General features: G+C 40.2%; 1 protein-coding gene across 21 annotated transcripts in view; it reads left to right on the top strand.

The window, feature by feature from the left end:
- Positions 1-18,547, top strand: part of ZBTB38 (zinc finger and BTB domain containing 38) — a 134,512-nt gene that overhangs the window by 68,303 nt on the left and 47,662 nt on the right. For 4 of the 21 annotated variants that reach the window (XM_060395104.1, XM_060395125.1, XM_060395134.1 and 1 more), the window contains one exon: positions 5,412-5,477. The exons of 9 other annotated variants lie outside the window; for them this stretch is intronic. The gene's annotated coding sequence lies outside the window, so the exon portion shown is untranslated. Of the gene's footprint in view, positions 1-976; positions 18,429-18,547 lie in introns of all 21 variants that reach the window. 8 more of the 21 variants (XM_060395120.1, XM_060395117.1, XM_060395085.1 and 5 more) reach the window with 6 other exon arrangements.

Below are 18,547 nucleotides of genomic sequence, written 5' to 3'. Positions count from 1 at the left end.
CTAGAGCTCACCGAGTTGATTAGAAAGCCCCCTTCACTCTCTGGTTGCCATCTAGAATTACTGCCAATGAGCGAGACAGTCAAGGCTCAGAGTTCAGCTCTTGGCCTAACCAACCTAGGAAGCAAGCGAGGCTGGATTTTTTAGAATCCCAAACCTTCAGAGCTGGAAGGGATGTTAAATGGGGGCAAAAGCAGATGTCCACATAAAGAGGTAATTGTCAAAATGGTGCGCTTGAAACACTAAACTTGGTTGAGGAAAATTTCCCATTCAAAAGTTCGTTTTAAAAATGTGTTAGGGGGACTTTCCTGGTGGTCCAATGGTTGGGACTTCGCCTTCTGATGCACTAGGTGTAGGTTCAATCCCTGGCCAGGGGTTAAGATCCCACATGCCACACAGCCAAAAAACCAAAACACAAAATGGGAGCAATATTGTAAAAATTCAATAAAGGCTTTAAAAATGGTCTGTATAAAAAAAAATCTTTTAAAAATAAAAAATAAAATATTTTTGGGAAAGGAACTCATCATACAGACTTATCTGTTTAGGACAGAAATACTATTTGTGAGTAGAAACCAGGTCCATTGATTGTTACACTGATTTTTCTTTAAGAATTTAGATTAGGACCATCTAACAACCAGATAACAGATTTACCCACAAATGCAGGCTTGTAGAAAAATTTTAATATAGGAAATGAGTAAACTCACTTATTAAGTGTGTGATCTTGGGCCAATGACCATATCTCTCATAATCTTGGTTTCCTCATCTGTACCACAAAAAGACGGGACTTCATTAGGTGAAGTAGTTTGTTCAGATGGATACATAAGGTTTTCCACTGATTTCGCCTGATAAAACATTTCCAAATGATGACAAATCTCTGACCAAAATTGTTATCCTGGTTTCTACCCTTAACTTTCCAACACAGTCTAGTTAATTCCTCTTTTCTTATTCTTTTCCACTTGCTGGTCCAAACTGTCTGCAGTTGGTACCCACGGTTCCCAGAGCCTGGAGAGTTGAAACTGTTTCATCTAAACAGGGATGATCCTGGCTCCAGGGAGTGGAAGTCTTCTCTACCGCAAGTCTGCGCAGTAAGAAGATTCTTACATCAGGGCAGAGTGTGGATGAAGCAGGTTTTATCCTCTTTAGATTGGTGGAAAGACCCAGACTTTGGAATCAACTGGACTTGGTTTGAATCCTAACTCTGGTGTGTGTGACTGGTAATCTCAATTAGTTCCTCACCTAAAGGTGATGATAACGAATACTCATCTTACAGGGATTATTGGGTGAGAATTAAATAATATGTGCTGTGCTTAGTTGCTCAGTTATGTCTGACTCTTTGTGACCCCATGGACTGTAGCCCACCAGGCTCCTTTGTCCATGGGGATTCTCCAGGCAAGAATACTGGAGTGGGTTGCCATGCCCTCCTCAGGGGATCTTCCCAAGCCAGGGATCAAACCAAGGTCTCCCACAACGTGGACAGATTCTTTACCATCTGAGCCACCAGGGAAACCCATGAATACTGGAGTGGGTAGCCTATCCCTTCTCCAGGGGATCTTCCTGACCCAGGAATAGAACCAGGGTCTTCTGCATTGTAGGTGGATTCTTTATCAGCTGAGCTACCAGGGATAGCTAAAATATTGAGTATGATGTAGGTTTTCAATAAATGGTAGCTACCATAGACTTAGCTCTGATCAAGGTAGAAAGCAGAAGTTCCCACCTACATCTTTAGGCAAAATGTAGATGTTTAAAGTAGCCCTGGACTTTCCTAAGAATTTAGGCTAAAATATCACCCAAAGGCATTTTTAGTCATTGGTAAATTGTCACCATGTTGCTTCTGTGAACATCCTGCAAACAAATGTAAAAAGCAACCTCATAAAAACGTTTAAATTCTATGAACTTAAGCAGAAATGTTACATCTGGTAAACATTTAATTTTTAAAAATTGAGATTAGAATAGCTGAACCTGGTAAGAAATTTACCCACAAATGTTGAATATCTATATTAGGTATAAACGGAAACCAGCTGTAGTTTTTAATGCAGTGAATGGAGCAAAGAAATGTGCAAACCAATCCAAATGTTTATAAACCAAGGATTCCTCTAGGACTCAGTGCCCTGACTTTATGTTTTGTTTCTTTTTAAACAGAGAGTCAAGCTTTGTTCATACTTGAATTATGTACTTTGCATAAGTCATGCAATTTGACTTGAACCCACAGGACTGAAAATAAAATGAGCTCAGACTGCAGAAGGAGGCTGTAAGCAAGCAAGGGCGTTAATCAGAGTGAAAGAGGCACCCCTTACTGTTAGCTCTGTCCTTCTCCAGCCTGCTCTTGCCAGATTATTTTGGGTTCCTTGTGCTTAACTCATCAAAGTGGCAAAAACAGGTTAAAATTTTCATCACGGAAAAGGCATTTGCCTGATAAACGAACATTTGTGCCTATGCCCCGAGGAGGTTGACAAGCAAGCAATTTTTAAAAATCATAAGTGAGCGCATACCCTTGCCACTTGTAATCACGACAAAGCTTAAGTAATTTGGGCATGAGCATGTTTGTGTGTGTGTGTGTGTTTTTTTTTTTAAGCGCAAAACAGGATTTACTGGTCGAGAATGTCTGTCTAAACAAGCTCATCCATATAGGTGCTCTCAACTACAGTTCAAATTTGTTTAATACAAACAGGTTTGGTAAACAAGCCACATTTGTTCGTTGAATGCTTTGGAACTTCACAAAATAAACCAATACATGGCTTTTAGACTCGTTTTGACAGAAGAGTAGACAGAGAACCCCACAGGGAGGTTTGGAAACTGCCTGCCCTGGCACCTGGCTTCCAAGCAGTAGTCAGGGACCTGCCCATCTTCACCACCCCGCCCCTACAAAGCGGATATAACACTGTGCACTCCTCTTGTGGGACCTGGTATGGATTACTGTCCTTGTCACTGTCATTTATTATCTCAGACAGAGGAGGCAGTGACTTCATTTTGCGTGTCCAGAGTAGATTCCATATTGTGTGTATTTAGCTTCCATGATAATTTGTGAGTATTTTAATGTGAATGTCTGAGTTATTGCTGAGGAATATCTGGACAGACACCAAGAGCATCAGATGCCTAGGTTTTCGCTTCAACCTCCTCCAACCCCACTCCCAGGACTCTGCTTTATAGATGACCATACATTAAACTGTTACCTTGTAACTGAGCGCTATAGTCTCTCTAATTCTCAACTGCCATAGTAAAGAAGGAATTAGCCTAAGGACACTCCATTCTAATTTTCTATCGCTGTCAGTGCTAACCAGAGCTCATAGAGCAATGCTGTGGGGGTGGGGAAGATGGCTCCACCATTGGTATTAGACCAGAAGCTACTATTTCCGTTAAAGCCACGTTTATTTCTGGAATAGTTGTGGGAGAGAAATGTGCTCCAAAGAGAAGAGGACTCAGTGTGGTTCAGGTATGACCGACCATCTGGCCAGCCCGACTCAGAGACTTTAAATTAGAGTACAGGTTAGAGGTAGGTTGGGCACTTTCCATACATTGAGCTAAAAATCGCTTGGGTGCTGTGGAAAGAGACAGAATGAGAGTTAGAAACAAAGGATCCGATTGTGAAACCTAGTACCTATGTTGAGATGTTCAAATACATTTTCTCCTTTAAAAAAATTCTGGGGAACTGGAATGTTTTGCTGATCTGATTATTTGCAGTCAGTCCTTACAAAAAATAGAGGCAACCCCAAAAAAGAGGGATTCATTTTTGCACATGTTGAAATTAATGAACGTTAGCATATTTAGTGATGCAATAGGCAATTAAAGACTTTTGGAGAAATACGAGGAAGAAAAACATAGTATTATATACTCAAAATCAGTCTCATAGCATTTTATGAAAATGTTGGCTTATATCCAGGATCTAAGGGTGGGGGTGGGTATGGTTTCTTTGTAGCTGAAGAAAGAGTAGAAAAGAATCTGGTCTATTTCCTTAAAAATAAAAGACTTCATGATTTTTACAGCGTGATAAATGAAATGCTTTTCTGATTTTTTACCTGCCGGCAGGATCTGGAGGAAATTTTTCTAGCAGGCTATGCTGTTTTCCTCTCTTTGGGAACATGGTGACACTGGTTTTGTAGCAAAACAGTCTTTGCTTATTAGGCATTTCTTCAAAATCCTGAATAAGCAGCTCTTTCCACATTTTTTGTTCCACATGTTAAACATTTCACTGCAATTTGAGCTTCAATTGTGTGTGTATGTTGATATGAAAGACTGAAAGGGAATGCCTAAGGATTCTTGAAGGTTTTTTCTTTAAAAATTTAATTCCTACAATTATGTATCAGAGCCTCTACGGAAGGTGATTCCGATTTATTACACACAGCCAAAGTAAAGCCCATCAATCTTGAGCAGCGGGGTTAGGGAGGGGATATTGAAGAAGACATGAAATTCGGTGTTTGAGTAGATGAGATTTAATTTTCGGAAAACATTTCACTCATAAAACGGATAGCACCCCAGTGTCAGCTCTGACCTCCATGATGTCAATGTCATCGTGGGAGCATAGCTAAGATAAGCCTCAAAGTAAAACAAAGAAACATCGAATGTCAGCTCAACACCATTTCTTCCCTTACAGTTTGCATGATATATACACACAAAGCCTCTTGGCATTCCTGTGAATGGCTTGTTACTTGACAATTTAGCTTTTGGAGGGGGGAAAAGGAGAAAAATCATTTTGCATTTCCCAGATTCTGAGCAAGTACAGTATGCTGTTGCAAGACTTAATATTATTTAGGTCAGTGTCCTAAGGACAGCTTTTATTGTTCATGATGGTCAGCTAGACATCCAAAGGAACTCAGCATTAATTTACCTTTCTGTAACTGCTTTTATTCTGCTTCTAAGTTTAAGCAAATTCATTCACATTTTCATACCATTCTGATGAGGAGGTATCTGCTGTTCTGTACTGCAGATACATTTAGCAGAATACATTTACACGACTTGTGGTTAGAGGTTATAGCACGGATACAGACAGCTGATCATGCATTCTTCTACAAGCCTGCCGGCACCAGTTAGGATTCTGAAAAATAGTCTAGAAATGCTACGACTCTTTAATTTACAATAGCTTTAAAAGGTTTGTTTTTGTTGTTGCTGTTTGCTAGCAATTCTATGAAATCAACAGTCTATAAAATGCATCCCGAGCCAGATACATACTGTATTGAAAGCTTTCTTCAAGAAGAAGATATGACAGTGTTCGTTCCAGCTTATTTTCTTCCTTAGCAAAAAGGACCGTTTGATTCTCAGAAGCAGAAGGACCCAGTCATTGTGCAGCAGCTCTGCTGAACTGTATGAAATGCCTTCTACTGCCTGGTTGCAGAATTTGGAGTTTGCTAAACAGTGTTTAGTGATTGGGCTCATCTTGCATCACCAGTTGATGACATTTTTCTTTGTTCCCTCCTACTCAGTTGAACCAAGACTCTGAGGCTGATATGCAATGTCACTTACAACATTAATCAGATACCGCATTTAAGGTGAGCTGTCCCCTGCCTCCTCCTTCCCCAGAGCTCGTGTGCTGCATGCAGTGCGTCTCTGGCTTCTGTGAGCCTAAGATGGCAGGCAGGATTAGCCGTGCTTGTGCTGTGTGTGCATGCTGTGTAGAGAATTCATTACACGTTGCCTAGTATTTCAGATGTGAGTATGTAAATGCTCGGGATGCCATATCATCTGGTAGCGAAGACTTGTTTTTGCCTCATTACAGCCTTAGCTATTTCAGCATCACCTTTCAGTTCCGATTCATTTGCTTCTGGATGTTTGCTTTTCATCACATTCAAAATAGATTTTTACCTTTTTTTTTTTTTTAACAAAGCCAAAAAAAAAACCAAACCCCTAAAAACAAAAACAACAACTAAACTCTGCTACCAGATGGTGTCTCCCCTTTCTTCTTGCATTTGCTGTCTTTTAAATAATGTATGTTGTATTGTTAATTAATGTGAATATCAAATTAAACACTTGAAACTTAACATGTTTATTATGCAGGTAGAAGGCAAGGTGGAATCTATTTTTAACTCTGATGCACTCCATGGTGTGCAAGCAACTTGGTTCTTGAATTCGTATTTTCAGTGCTGGTATCAGTGGTTTGATTTTCAGCAAATGTGACAGTGGTCTTTGCAGTGGTCAGCTCCGGGCTTTGAACTCTCAGAGGAGGAAGGGGAAAAAATTCAACACACTACCTCCTTGGTTGCAGCCTCAGAGAAACCTTGGATGAGAAACTTGTTTTTTCAAACCTGTTTTCCTGTTGATAAATTCAGTTCTCGTGATCACAGTACATTCAAGCTGTTCTGCGTATGGTTTTGTGTGTGTGTGACAATTGCATCTAAAACTTGAGAGCAAGAAGACGGAGAAATCAGTTGGTCTCCATCGCTTTACATAAAAATGGCTGAGTGTCTTGTCATGCTAGCACTGCATTAAGTGATACAATACAGGTAGGTTGAAATTTGCATGTTTTATAGATTTTTTTGGAGCCATGTAGCAAGAATATTAGATTAAAATATGACTTTTAAAACAAAAATTAAATAAGACAGTTGTACTTGTGAGGTGGGGGTATTCACTTGGATGGCCTTTCCTATTCAGATTCTATATAAATATATAACTTTTATAAACTTCTAAGATGACTCTGCTATAAAAGTGAGATGATTCCTTTTAAAAAATCATATATATGATAGGTGTGGCGCCATCAGACAACAAAAGAATTTTTTGAAAAGTCTGTGGATTCAGCTCCATGTTAGTTTGAAACTAAAAATAAATGGGTTTCTGGAGATAATTTCGAACAGCGCAAACAAGCTTAATAAGAAACATTTAAAATATTTAAATTTTAAGAAGCGGTCTTTAAACGTGTTTTATGAAAGATGAAAATAAAAACTTAGATGCTTCCAAAATTAATTTTAAATGATACACAAGAATAAGTTCATTATTTATATATCTGTTATTTGGAGAGACAAGGAATTATAATTTTTAAAGGGGGAAATATTAAATATAGATGACTCTGTTAGAAGAAAGAGAGCTTCACTGAATAAAAGAGTCCCTAGAATGGTTCATTGCAGACCATACAGCTGTGGTTCTGTAAGTACCAAATTCTGGCACTTTTCAAAATTATTTCATGGGTTCTTTCCTTTGAGCTTAACTTCTCAAATATATTTTGGTTTCAAATTAACTCTGGGCCAGAACTTGTTTCCTTAGTAACCACATCTTATTTAAAAATGCAGTAACAGATATGCAAAAGATTGTCTTAAGAAAATCCAAATGTTTCATGAAAATTTTGCAGTTCTTTTCCTCTCTTGGAGAGTCTGAACTGGTTTTAGACGTTTTTAAATGCGGTCTTCAAGCCTTAAAAATTAAGCCATAATTCTGTACATAGAGAGAAACCTTGCATAGTAAGAGCTTTTTCTTTCCTCCTTTGTGCTCAGTACTTTCAAAATTAAGGTTTTTTCTTTGTAACGTGCTCCAGAATGCTGGTCAAGGCTTGTGTGCAAAGGTGTAGTTTCATTATCACGAGTTCACCAGCGCCACTGAAACAAAAGGTATCTCAGAAATTCTCAGAATCAGAAAATGCTTATGCTCTTGTTCTGCCTGATCCCTCCATCGGTAACCTCTGAGCTATCGGTAGAGACGGACCCAAACCTGAGCCCACCCCCACAATAAGTGCATACTGAGTCTCTGTGAGAAAGGTCTTTGTAGGTGTGTTAGGAGGAAGATGCTGCTAAACCCAAAACCTCCCTGAGCTTTGCTCCAACGTGTAGAACGTTGAGATGCACAACCATCTGTGTAAATAGTTGCTTTATCCTAGCAGTCTGTCTAATATCCCAAAGCACTGTCTGTAAAATCAAACCTCTAGTGGACTAAAGATTTGTTGTTGTTGTTGTTTGGAAGCCAACATAAATATCTTGCTCGGAGCTTTTCTCTGGTTCAATTGTATTAGAACATGATTCAGATCATAGTGATTTCGTTCTGTGGGCTTGCCATGAAATATTCTTCCTGTAACACCTTTTTTTCCCCCCTCCTTTTTTTTTTTTTTTTTTTTTTGCTGTTTGGGAGCCATTTTCCTGCTTGCCTGTGACTTAAAATGACTAAGTACATTTTGTATATAGCATCAATCAGAAGATCGTAAACTGAAGGGAAATGTCAGAGCCCTGATTCCATATTGCCTATTTATTTTAGCATCAGTAGCATTAACAGTTGCAGTAGGACTAGGCTAATTGTCATTTGCTCTTGAGACAATAATGAGCCTGGCATTTGTAATTAAAACACTATTGCTGTTCAGAAAGATTACAACTCAATGTCTTCTATTTTGATAGGCTGGTACAAATTAATCATTTTGAAACCATTTGAATCTTAATCACAAGATTAGATGGATTCAGTGGAATTGTTTTACCCTCCAATTGAATGCCAGAGAGATTCAACAGTGTACTGCTTCTCTGTAAAATGTCGATCCTTTTGTTTTTAACTCAAGCATGATTGCGTCATCTTGTAGATTTTCATACCTCATGATTTTTTTTCTGGCATTTTTCATTATTTTGCTCTTGGTCTCTCCTAAAAGAATTTGAAACACAAGTCAAGGAGCTTGAAAGCCAACTAAGACTGGTGGGAAGTATGTTGTATCATTGTCATTGTAATAAATAGAACAGTGAATGGAAGAATAATTATTATTTATTACTTTGTGTGTTTTGCCTTAATGCTTTGCCTTCATATTTCACAGAAATGTTTACCAGACACAAAGCTTTTCTAAATTTACCCATTTACAATTATCATTGGATTTTCTAAATTAGCCAAAAACACTTCCTGCCAATTGTAGAGAATCGCACTTATTCCTGCTCATTGTTGAAAAGGCGGTGCTTCACCCATTTACACTTTTTGGCCAAGGTGTTTACACTGGGCAGGCCAAGGCAGGTGCGACAGAAAGAATGTGCAAACAACTGCTTGGCTCTTACCAAAACGAAATGGATGAATCTGTGGGGTTTTACCGGAATGATTTGGAGTCTACAATTCTCAAATCTTATGATAATAACAAGATTTGATAATTATTATTATAAAATAATATATCATTATTATCAAATAATAATAATATAATTATTATCATTTTAGAGAATAGGATTTTTTTCCCAAGCCTTAACTCGGTGAGAATACCAAGATTGCACCTCTTGCTACTAGAGTGATGTTGATTTAGGTCAATGATTTCCATGGATTCCCCCCATAGAGGGTCTGAGTACCCAGACCACATCTTAGGGCTGGTTGATATGGGGAGATGAATCTTGAAAATGATCTAGCACTTTTCTTTTTGATACACGATGCCTTTGAGTTCCTGGTACCATATGGTTCACTCTAGCAGCTCCCTTCCATGGGAAATGCTATCCTTCACAGCTTTTTTGGTAATTAAACATTCAACACACATACTGAGTACCTACTACCTACCAGTCATATTGCAGAGGCTAGAAACAGAGTAACGAACAAGAGAGATCAGGGCCTGCCTCTCACAGACCCACCCCTAGTGTGGTGGAGGGGTGAGGGGCCAGGGGTGCAAAAATAAATATGTAAACAAATAATTATAGAAGACAAGTGCAAGTAAGAAAGAGAAGATAAAGTTTTAAAAAGTGAGGGTATATTTTTGGGAGGAGAAGAGCCACTTGAGAAGGGTTGGCCAGGCAAAGCATTGTAGGAGGTGGTATTTAGGTGGAGACCTAGATGGTAAGATGGATCCAGACAGGTGAAGATATGATGGAGAGCATTGCCAGGCAGAGAGTTGTTCGTGCTCAGACCGCAAACTTTCCTTTCTAATGAGTTACTGCCATTGTATCAGAGTCAGGTCTGAGACTTCATGGGTTGAGCCTGGCTTAGGTAAGCTGCCCCTGCAGTGAGACAGTGGCCCAGACTCCCAAATTCCCAGAACTTGGTGCCATCAGAGGCATTGCCTTTGACCCAGCCTCACCCCAGCACTGCTCCAAAGATGCAGTGAAGCTCTGAACATTGCAGTCCTAGGTGGTGGTGAAATTCAGGCACAGGTTCAGTTTAACCCAAGAAATCCACAAAAGAAAGGAATCCTGGAGCAAGGAAATTTCTGGGAAGCCTCTTGCTTTGTTTTTCTTAAGAACTCCAGAACTTTGACTCATGGCAAAACACTGAGAGAGCCACTTCCTTTAATTTTTTTTTTCAAAGGCAAGAAGTGGAAGGGTCTGTCCCATCTTGCCAGTAAATTGCCTTTGTCCTCTAACGCCTCAAATGCTTCAGTTTCTGCAGAACTCTTTGCCTGTTTGTTGGTGACTTTCTAAAGACTTTGCTGCTTGGACTGATCTTTCTCTATTTGAATAAATAATGCTAAGGAAATTCTTCAGAACCAGAAATCTTTTGTGCCTTTTAGGTTTGTCTGCTAAAGAAGCTCCAAGAACAAAGGGATAGGTTTGCTCTGCAAGTTAGAAACAAGGCCCTTCCAAGTCTTCTGAATGTTCCAAAAGCCCCTTCTAAAATTGATTCACAATTTATTGGGCTTTGCTTATCAGAAGTTAGAAGTGGCCTGGCTCAGTCCACTTTGTTTGAATTTGACCAGCCATGAAACATTCCACTGCATTGAAGAATGTTCTAGCCCTTTGGAGTAGACTATTGTTCGTCAGTGGGGGTAGGGGTAAGTGGGAGGGGGCTTCACCAAGTCAGTTCATTTCTTCAAATGTTTGTTGAGCATCTCCTATGTGACAGAGACCACTGCCACCCAAACAGAATGGAAATGTAACATAAAACTCCCTATGAAGCTCATGTCCAGGTTTGTGTACAAAGCTAGGGCATTGTATGGACAGGTACAATTGTATGTCCTCTCTGTTTCAGAAAGAAACGAATGGAATGCTATTCTCTTAGTGGGCTTTTATACTGTTTCCTGGAGGTCAGCCTTCACTTTGGGGGCATTGCAACTGATGGCAAGGATGGTTCTTCCCCAGGACTCTGTGTCTTATCCTCGGTCACCTTCCCAAAATGTCTTGGCTCCTAATAAGCCACCGTATGTCTGGCTGCCCTGAGCCAAGCTGGTCTGCCTGCCTTGCCAGGTGACCTCCATAAGGGCTGCCACTCTTTCGCATTCATGAGCAGATGTTAAGTTGAGAAGCCCTTGAATGCAAAAAAATTGAATTTGTGATGCAGGCAAGATGCTTCTGCTTTTTTTTACCTTCCCTGACAGGTCGTGGGGGGGGGTCTCCCTGAAGCCCTGCTCTGCTTCTGTGGGAAGCAGGTAAATCAAAGACCAGTTGCCAAAGCCCTTATCTTTGTTAGGTGAGCCCAGCATGACACTGCCATGGCCCAAACATCTCATTGACCAGAAAATGGCTCTTTTGATCTTGTGATTTGTTTTGCATCTTTTCCTTTAATGCTTTTCTTGCTTCTGCAGCTGTTCTAGTTCAGGGTTCGAGACTAGCGTTTGTGTCCGCAGTCTCTATATTTGGCCTATGGAGGAAGTTTGTTTTCTGGTTCAATTTTGTTTTTCAAATGCCAGTATAAATATTTTTTTTTCTGTGTTCATAAAAAGCTGTGAAGTCTTTCATGATTTTCTTTATATGATTAAATAAACCTCTTCCTTACCCTGTGGTCATTGCTGCCAAATAGATATTTTGAAATTCCTTTTTTTTTTTTTTGCCTGCTGAAATCTTCTACCCAGTCTGAGGCCTTGCTCTAATTAAGGCCTCACGGTCCTGCCCATCTTCCCCAGTGCCGAGCATGACGTGGTGTCCCTGCCCCGAGGGCCTTACAAGCCAGTGAGACGAGAAAACAAAAGCCACCAGCTGAGAATGTGGTTAAATCCCAGAAGGGCAGTGCCCTTGTAATTTTTTTCCCCCTTTTCTCTTGTTTCTTGAGCTGTGGAAGGGAAGTAGGGGACCTGTAGTAGGGAAACAGAGGGGTTACACTGAAAGATTAGAAAATGCAAGGTATTGGGGAAACGATGTGAAAGCGAGTGGGACGGCCATCTGTGGGGCTAAGGGGGGAGATGGAAGGACTGCAGACCGAGAGGGCAGCAAGGAGGTGGGGAGGGGGTGCGGGAAATCAGGGAGAGGGAACAAAGCGAGCAGTCAGGAGGCAGGCTGCTGTGCCGCACCCTGAAGCTGGGGTTGCCGGGCACAGGAGAAAGAGTAGGAGGGGTTGCAAGGAGTAAAAAGAGGCTGGGAGAGCCCCTGAGATGCAGGCTGTGTACGGGCTGGGTGCTCCCATGTTCTGTCTGGCTTCAGTCATGATGTTGGCCTTGGGGCTCCACTGTCCCACCGAGGCTGTGACAAAGAGCCTACAGATTGGCCTTGCTAAGGGTGATTTATCCCAGGAACTAGGAAGTCTCTGTCCCAAGGCTTCTATTTTCATGCTGGGACCACCTCTACCCCTGCCACTGTCACTTGACTGGATCTGGACTAAATTCTAAATGGGCAGATTTTTACATTTGTTGTGACCAATTGCTTTTCGTTTTCCACAAAGCTCAGCCTGGAGATAGACCTATAATATGTGTTTTAGGTGGCTTCCCTGGTAGCTCAGATGGTAAAGAATCTGCCTGAAATGTGGGAGACTCAACTTTGAACCTTTGGGTCAGGAAGATCCCCTGGAGAAGGGAAAGGCTACCCACTCCAGGATTCTTGCCTGGAGAATTCCATGGCCATAGATGCATGGAAAATTTTAGAAACTCTTTTGCCCAAAGTCATGTTGCCCTCAGCAGGCATGCAGCTCAGCTTTTGAAGCTCGCAAAGCCTGTCTTTCCCTGCTCTTCACCCGCCTATCCACGCCCTGCTCTGAGTGCCCATTAAGCCATCCGCAGTGGAGATTCTGCTTGTTTGAGCTCCATGGTCTCCAGAAGCACTGCCCCTGGCTGGCACACCAGCACATAGTGCTGCCAACACCCTGTACTTCTTGCTCAGCTCTTATGGGAACATGAACCCCAGACTTCAGTCGCTGTGGGAATGGTAGGTTCACTTTATTCGGTCGTATTGAGAGAACTGTGGCCCAGAGAAATTGTGCCTTCTCTAGGTCACTCAGAGAGTTAAGTGGCCTCGCTTAACTCCTAGTCCAGTGCTCTTTCTGCTAAATCAAGACGCTTTTAGGTCACATGGGAAGCCCGCTTCTAAACCAGCAGTTGGCAGACTTTTTCTGTAAAGGGCCAGATAGTAAGTATTTTAGCTCTGTAAGTGGAGGCAAAACTGAGGATGTTATCTGCATATTTATATAACGACAAAGAAAACAATGTTTCACAAACTGTTGATGAAATTAAAAATATACTAATATATAATATGAATTATATATAATGTATATACTGTCATAGATACAGAAATGAATGGCTGTGACTGTGTCCCAATAAAATTTCACTTATGGGCAATGAAATTTGATTTTCATGTAACTTTTCATGTCATGAAATATTGTTTTTCTTTTGTTTTGTTTTTTTTTTTCAATCATTTAAAGATGTTGAAACCATCCTTAGCTTGTAGATTATACACAAACAGTTGGCAGGTGAAACTGGCCTGTAGGATACAGTTTTGTGGACTCATTTTCTAAGTCAAAAGCTGCAAACTGGGGGCCCACTGGTCAGTCCAACCTACATATGTGCTTTGTTTGACTTCTAACAATAGTTTTAATTGAATCCATTGCCAACTTTGTTTTCTGTTTTTTGAACTATATTACTCTTTTTCCTTCTCATTATAAACGTAATATATACTTACTTTGAAATAATTTGGAATGTTACCAGTTTGACGTGCATTCTTTCAGCCCTTTATCTATGCCCACTGATTTTTTTAATAGTTGAGATAATATTTTTATAGGCAATTTCGTATCTTGTTATTTACTTACTATACTGTAAGCATTGCATATCACTTTAAAGTCTTTCATTAACATAATCTTTTAAAACTTTATTATGAAAATCTTAAACATGTGTACAATATGGAAAAACTACTTCAATGAAATCCTGTATAGTTATGGTTCAGTTTCAACAATTCTCAATAACTGGCCAATCTTGTTTCATGTAAATCCTCATCTGTGTTATTTTAAAGCAAATCCCAGATCACATTGCTTTATCTCTAAAAATTTTAGTTCAGTTCAGTTCAGTCGCTCAGTCATGTTTGACTCTTTGTGACCCCATGAATCGCAGCACGCCAGGCCTCCCTGTCCATCACCAACTCCCGGAGTTCACTCAAACTCATGTCCATCGAGTTGGTGATGCCATCCAGCCACCTCATCCTCTGTCGTCCCTTTCTCCTCCTGCTCCCAATCCCTCCCAGCATCAGGGTCTTTTCCAATGAGTCAATTCTTCGCATGAGGTAGCCAAAGTATTGGAGTTTCAGCTTTAGCATCAGTCCTTCCAAAGAAATCCCAGAACTGATCTCCTTTAGGATGGACTGGTTGAATCTCCTTGCAGTCCAAGGGACTCTCAAGAGTCTTCTCCAACAGCACAGTTCAAAAGCATCAAGTCTTCGGCGCTCAGCTTTCTTCACAGTCCAACTCTCACATCCATACATGACCACTAGAAAAACTATAGCCTTGACTAGACGGACCTTAGTCGGCAAAGTAATGTCTCTGCTTTTCAATATGCTATCTAGGTTGGTCCTAACTTTCCTTCCAAGGAGTAAGCGTCTTCTAATTTCATGGCTGCAATCACCATCTGCAGTGATTTGGAGCCCAAAAAATTAAGTCTGACACTGTTTCTCCATCTATCAGTATGAGTCTCTAAAAGATAAAGATATTAAGAGAGAAGAACTTTTTAAAGGAAATAAATGTTAAAGTATTTAGGTATAGAAGAGAATAATATTTGCAACTTACAAATGAATCAAGAAAAAAAATAGATAAAAAGGTAGATATAGGTGTGGTATACATAGGGGTTTTTGGTATTGCTCTAGTAAGTCTTCCATAACTTTGAAACAGTTCTAGATAAAAAGTTTTTAAAATGTGGAATACTAAAAAATTACATGAAAAATGTCAACTAGAAAAATAACCACAGTATCATTATCATATCAACAAATAACAATAATTCTTTATTAATATCACAGTCAGCATTCAAATCTGTCCAGTTAGGTCATTTTAAAAAAAGTGTTCAAAGCACAATTCCAAATAAGGTTCATACTGCAATTAATATTTCCTTAAATTTTATTTAATCAATAGGTTTCCTTCCCTCTCTTCCTGTCATCCTTGCTATCATCATAAAATTTTTGTTGAAGAAACAATTTGTCTGACTCATAGTTTCCCACAGTCAGAAATTTGAGATTGCATTCCTTCATGCTGCTTTACATGTTCCTCTGTCTCAGAGGTTTTCTGTAAATTAGAGCTAAAGGCTTGATCAGATACACATTCATGTTCTTTTTTTAACATGGTCAACATTTTATATATTTTATATAAATATCCTGATTTGGGCTCCATTGGAAAACTCTGCAGATTTGGCGTTCTCATCTGACAACAATGAGTCTGGGGCTGGGGAGTGACACTCCCATTCCCCACTTAGGTGGGACATGAATGACCCTCTAGGCCCCAGTTCCTACTGCTTCCTGCCTGGCTCCCAGGGGTGGGAAGCTGCCACCCCAGTCTACACCCTACCTCTGCAAGGACTTTGGTAGACTTCTCAACATGACATCACAAGAGGCCTTTCAGAAATGTGGCGGGGATTATAGAAGATTTAGACAGAGACTTTCTTAAAATGCTTGAAGGGAAAGAGATAAGCAGTTATAGAAGAGGAAACCAAGTGACAGAACCTGGTGAGTGCCCAGGATGAGGGGAAGAGAGAAATAAAACAATAAATTAACAGAGTACAGGAAGAATGGGAGGCGGAGTGACTCCTAATGATCCTAACCCATGGCGGAAAACAAAGGAAGCAAGTGGGTTTATGAGACATGCTTTAGACTTTTTATATATGATGAGAATATGGAAAACTTAAAAAAGAGAGAGAAGAGGGGCGGTAAATTGGCCAAGAATCTTAAATCAGAAAGCTCAAACAGGCACTCGTAGCATAATAGAAATCATGTGGGGATTAAACAAAAAGAGGTAGAAAACAAGGAAAACTTCCTACAAAAGGCCACTAGAAAAGGATCAGGAGCCATGCTGGGGAGATGTTGAAGAACTACTAATAATAGAAATTTAAGACTTAAAAGTCTTAGGATATTTTTTTCTTATTTGCTAAATGCACTGAAATGAAAAGTATTATAAGGATATAAAAATATATCATAGTTTTTTTGAAAGGAATAAATCTTTATAGAAAAGAATGAATATTTTAACAAATTGGGACATTCTTGGAAATTTCCAGATAGTTCCCCATACTCAGAAGAATGATTAAGAGAGAGAATATGTAACTGGTTATGAGGAAGGGTGGAAAATTTTGAAGGACAGGATGATTATGTAAGTTTTAGGCTGCAGTGTTTAAAACTGTTGCTGTGATATTTTAGTTATTAATAACAATTTGGGGGAAATCTACTCACTTCTGGAGAAACATTTGGCCCTAATGAGAAAGAAATGCCACTGTTTGTGAATTCGCAAGTGGATGTAAGGAGCCATTCACTTGCTAAGCCTCTTAGGAAAGCCAGAGCTGATTTCAACCTTAACAAGCTGTTGACAAGGTACCACGGGGAACATGTTAGCAGCATAGAAAGTGGGCTGTACAGTCAGACCTGTATTTAAATCCCTTTATGTCACTCAGCATGTGACCCTGGGAGCTTACCCATAGAAATTTTCTAGGGCTTAAAAGTTGCTTTACCCATGGGAACTAGGATTCTTACTGCTTGGATAGTAGAAACTTAGAACTCTGAATACTTGACTTCCAGCACCAACAACCATAATGCAGATGCTTCACACGTATTATCCCATTTAACTATAAAAAAGCCCTGTGAGGTAAGTGTAATATTAAAATCAGCCCTATTTTACAGATGAGCAAGCTGAGGCTCAGGGAGGTTAAGTAGCTTGCCTGAAGTCAGCGAGTAGCCTTGTAAGTGACAAAGCTAGGCTTTAAACCCAGGCAGGCAGAATCCAAAGGGCAAACTGCCCTGCTGTGCCACCCTCCCACCTTCCAGTCGCAGCAGGGCAGCATGGAGAGCAGTAATACCTCATACTGGCACTTCCCAACCTGAGGTTCCTAATCCCCATGCCTAGTTTTCGCAAAGGCTCAATGGAAACACATAAAGTTGCGATCAGACCAGAGATTTCTTTAGTTTGGAATCCATGATTAACAATGGGTTCGCTCAGGTTTTGGTTGAAGCTCGGATGGGCAATGACATACACAAAAACATGCCAGGGTTGTTGTTTTTTTAAGTGGGAAGATGAATCGTTAGTTAATAAATGCAATTTAGTGGAATAGCTCTTTTTGAACGTGACCCACAGAGAAATAATAAAGGACACTTGGCTTTGAGGAAGTTAGGAATTGCTAGTGTACATGTGTGTGCGTGTTGCCCAACCTATCGGCCTTCAAAACCCTGTCTTTATTTTTAAATTACATGATGCTTTAATTTGACTTTAAGTCAGTATATTTCTCCTTGATTATTAAAATGTTTTACCAACTTTGTATATAATATTGGATTCTACTTTATTCCTCAGAATCATCACAATCTTTTTTGTTTTTACATTGGGAGTGACTTTTAAAAAATTTTATTGGAGTATAGTTGATTTACAATGTTGTGTTAGATTCAGGGGTACAGCAAAGCAATTTAGTTATACATATACATATATTCATTCTTTTTCCAATTCTTTTCTCTTATAGTTATCACAGAATATTGAGTAGAGTCTCTGTGCTATACAGGAGGTCCCTTGTTGCTTATGTCTTACAGTAATGTGTGTATACTCATCCCAAGCTCCTGATTTATCCCTGCCGCCCCCACCCCCACGTTTGCCCTTTGGTAACCATAGGTTTGTTTTCTGTAAGAATGTTCACAATCTTAAAACGTGATCAGGAACTAGGATGCAGAGCGCTGTATTCCAAACTAAAAACAGGATGTTAAGTCATGAAAAGAACAGACTTATCTTTTTAAACTGTAACCTGGGAATGCATCTTTTCAAAAGAAAATTTAAAAAATAAGACTCATACCACCAAAATGCAGAGAAGGTGGATGGTTTTGCAGAAAACAAGCAAACAAAACCTCTACAATATAGCTAACTAGGCTGTTAGCTCCTCCATAAGGCGAGTTTGTGGCAGGCCTCAGTAAATACTTTTTCAATGAGCAGTCCCTGAATCTTTGGGTGAAAGGTCTAGCATAGCAGGCAGTCAGCGCGCTTTATTTCAGGAGGAGGCCTGGGTCTTTTCCGCGAACTAGTTTTTACAGCACGTTGGGAAAATGTGTCTAGATATCTCCTGTCAGCCATGGGAAAGCGCAGGTGACACTCGATTCCTGAGAGTTTAAATGAAAACTGCAGTTGACTTACTCTGAAACCTGCCACTCTTAAACGGGCAGGGGTTGGATGCTGTCTGGGATCTGGATGCGGAACCTGGGGACCCATCTGCAAACCCAGGCCTGGTTCTGGTACGGACTAGGTTTTGTGGCCGTAGACCCCTAAGTGGTTGCCCTTGGGGCGGGTTCTGGGATCTCCCGAGAGGAGAGAGGCTGAGGCCGCAGCCCCCTTGCTGGCATCTGGGGCCGTC

The sequence above is a fragment of the Ovis aries genome, chromosome 1, assembly GCF_016772045.2.
Source record: "Ovis aries strain OAR_USU_Benz2616 breed Rambouillet chromosome 1, ARS-UI_Ramb_v3.0, whole genome shotgun sequence".
In the NCBI taxonomy this organism is placed as follows: Eukaryota; Metazoa; Chordata; class Mammalia; order Artiodactyla; family Bovidae; genus Ovis; species Ovis aries.
The sequence above is the reverse complement of the archived record's forward strand: the minus strand, read 5'-3'. Positions and strand labels throughout refer to the sequence as shown.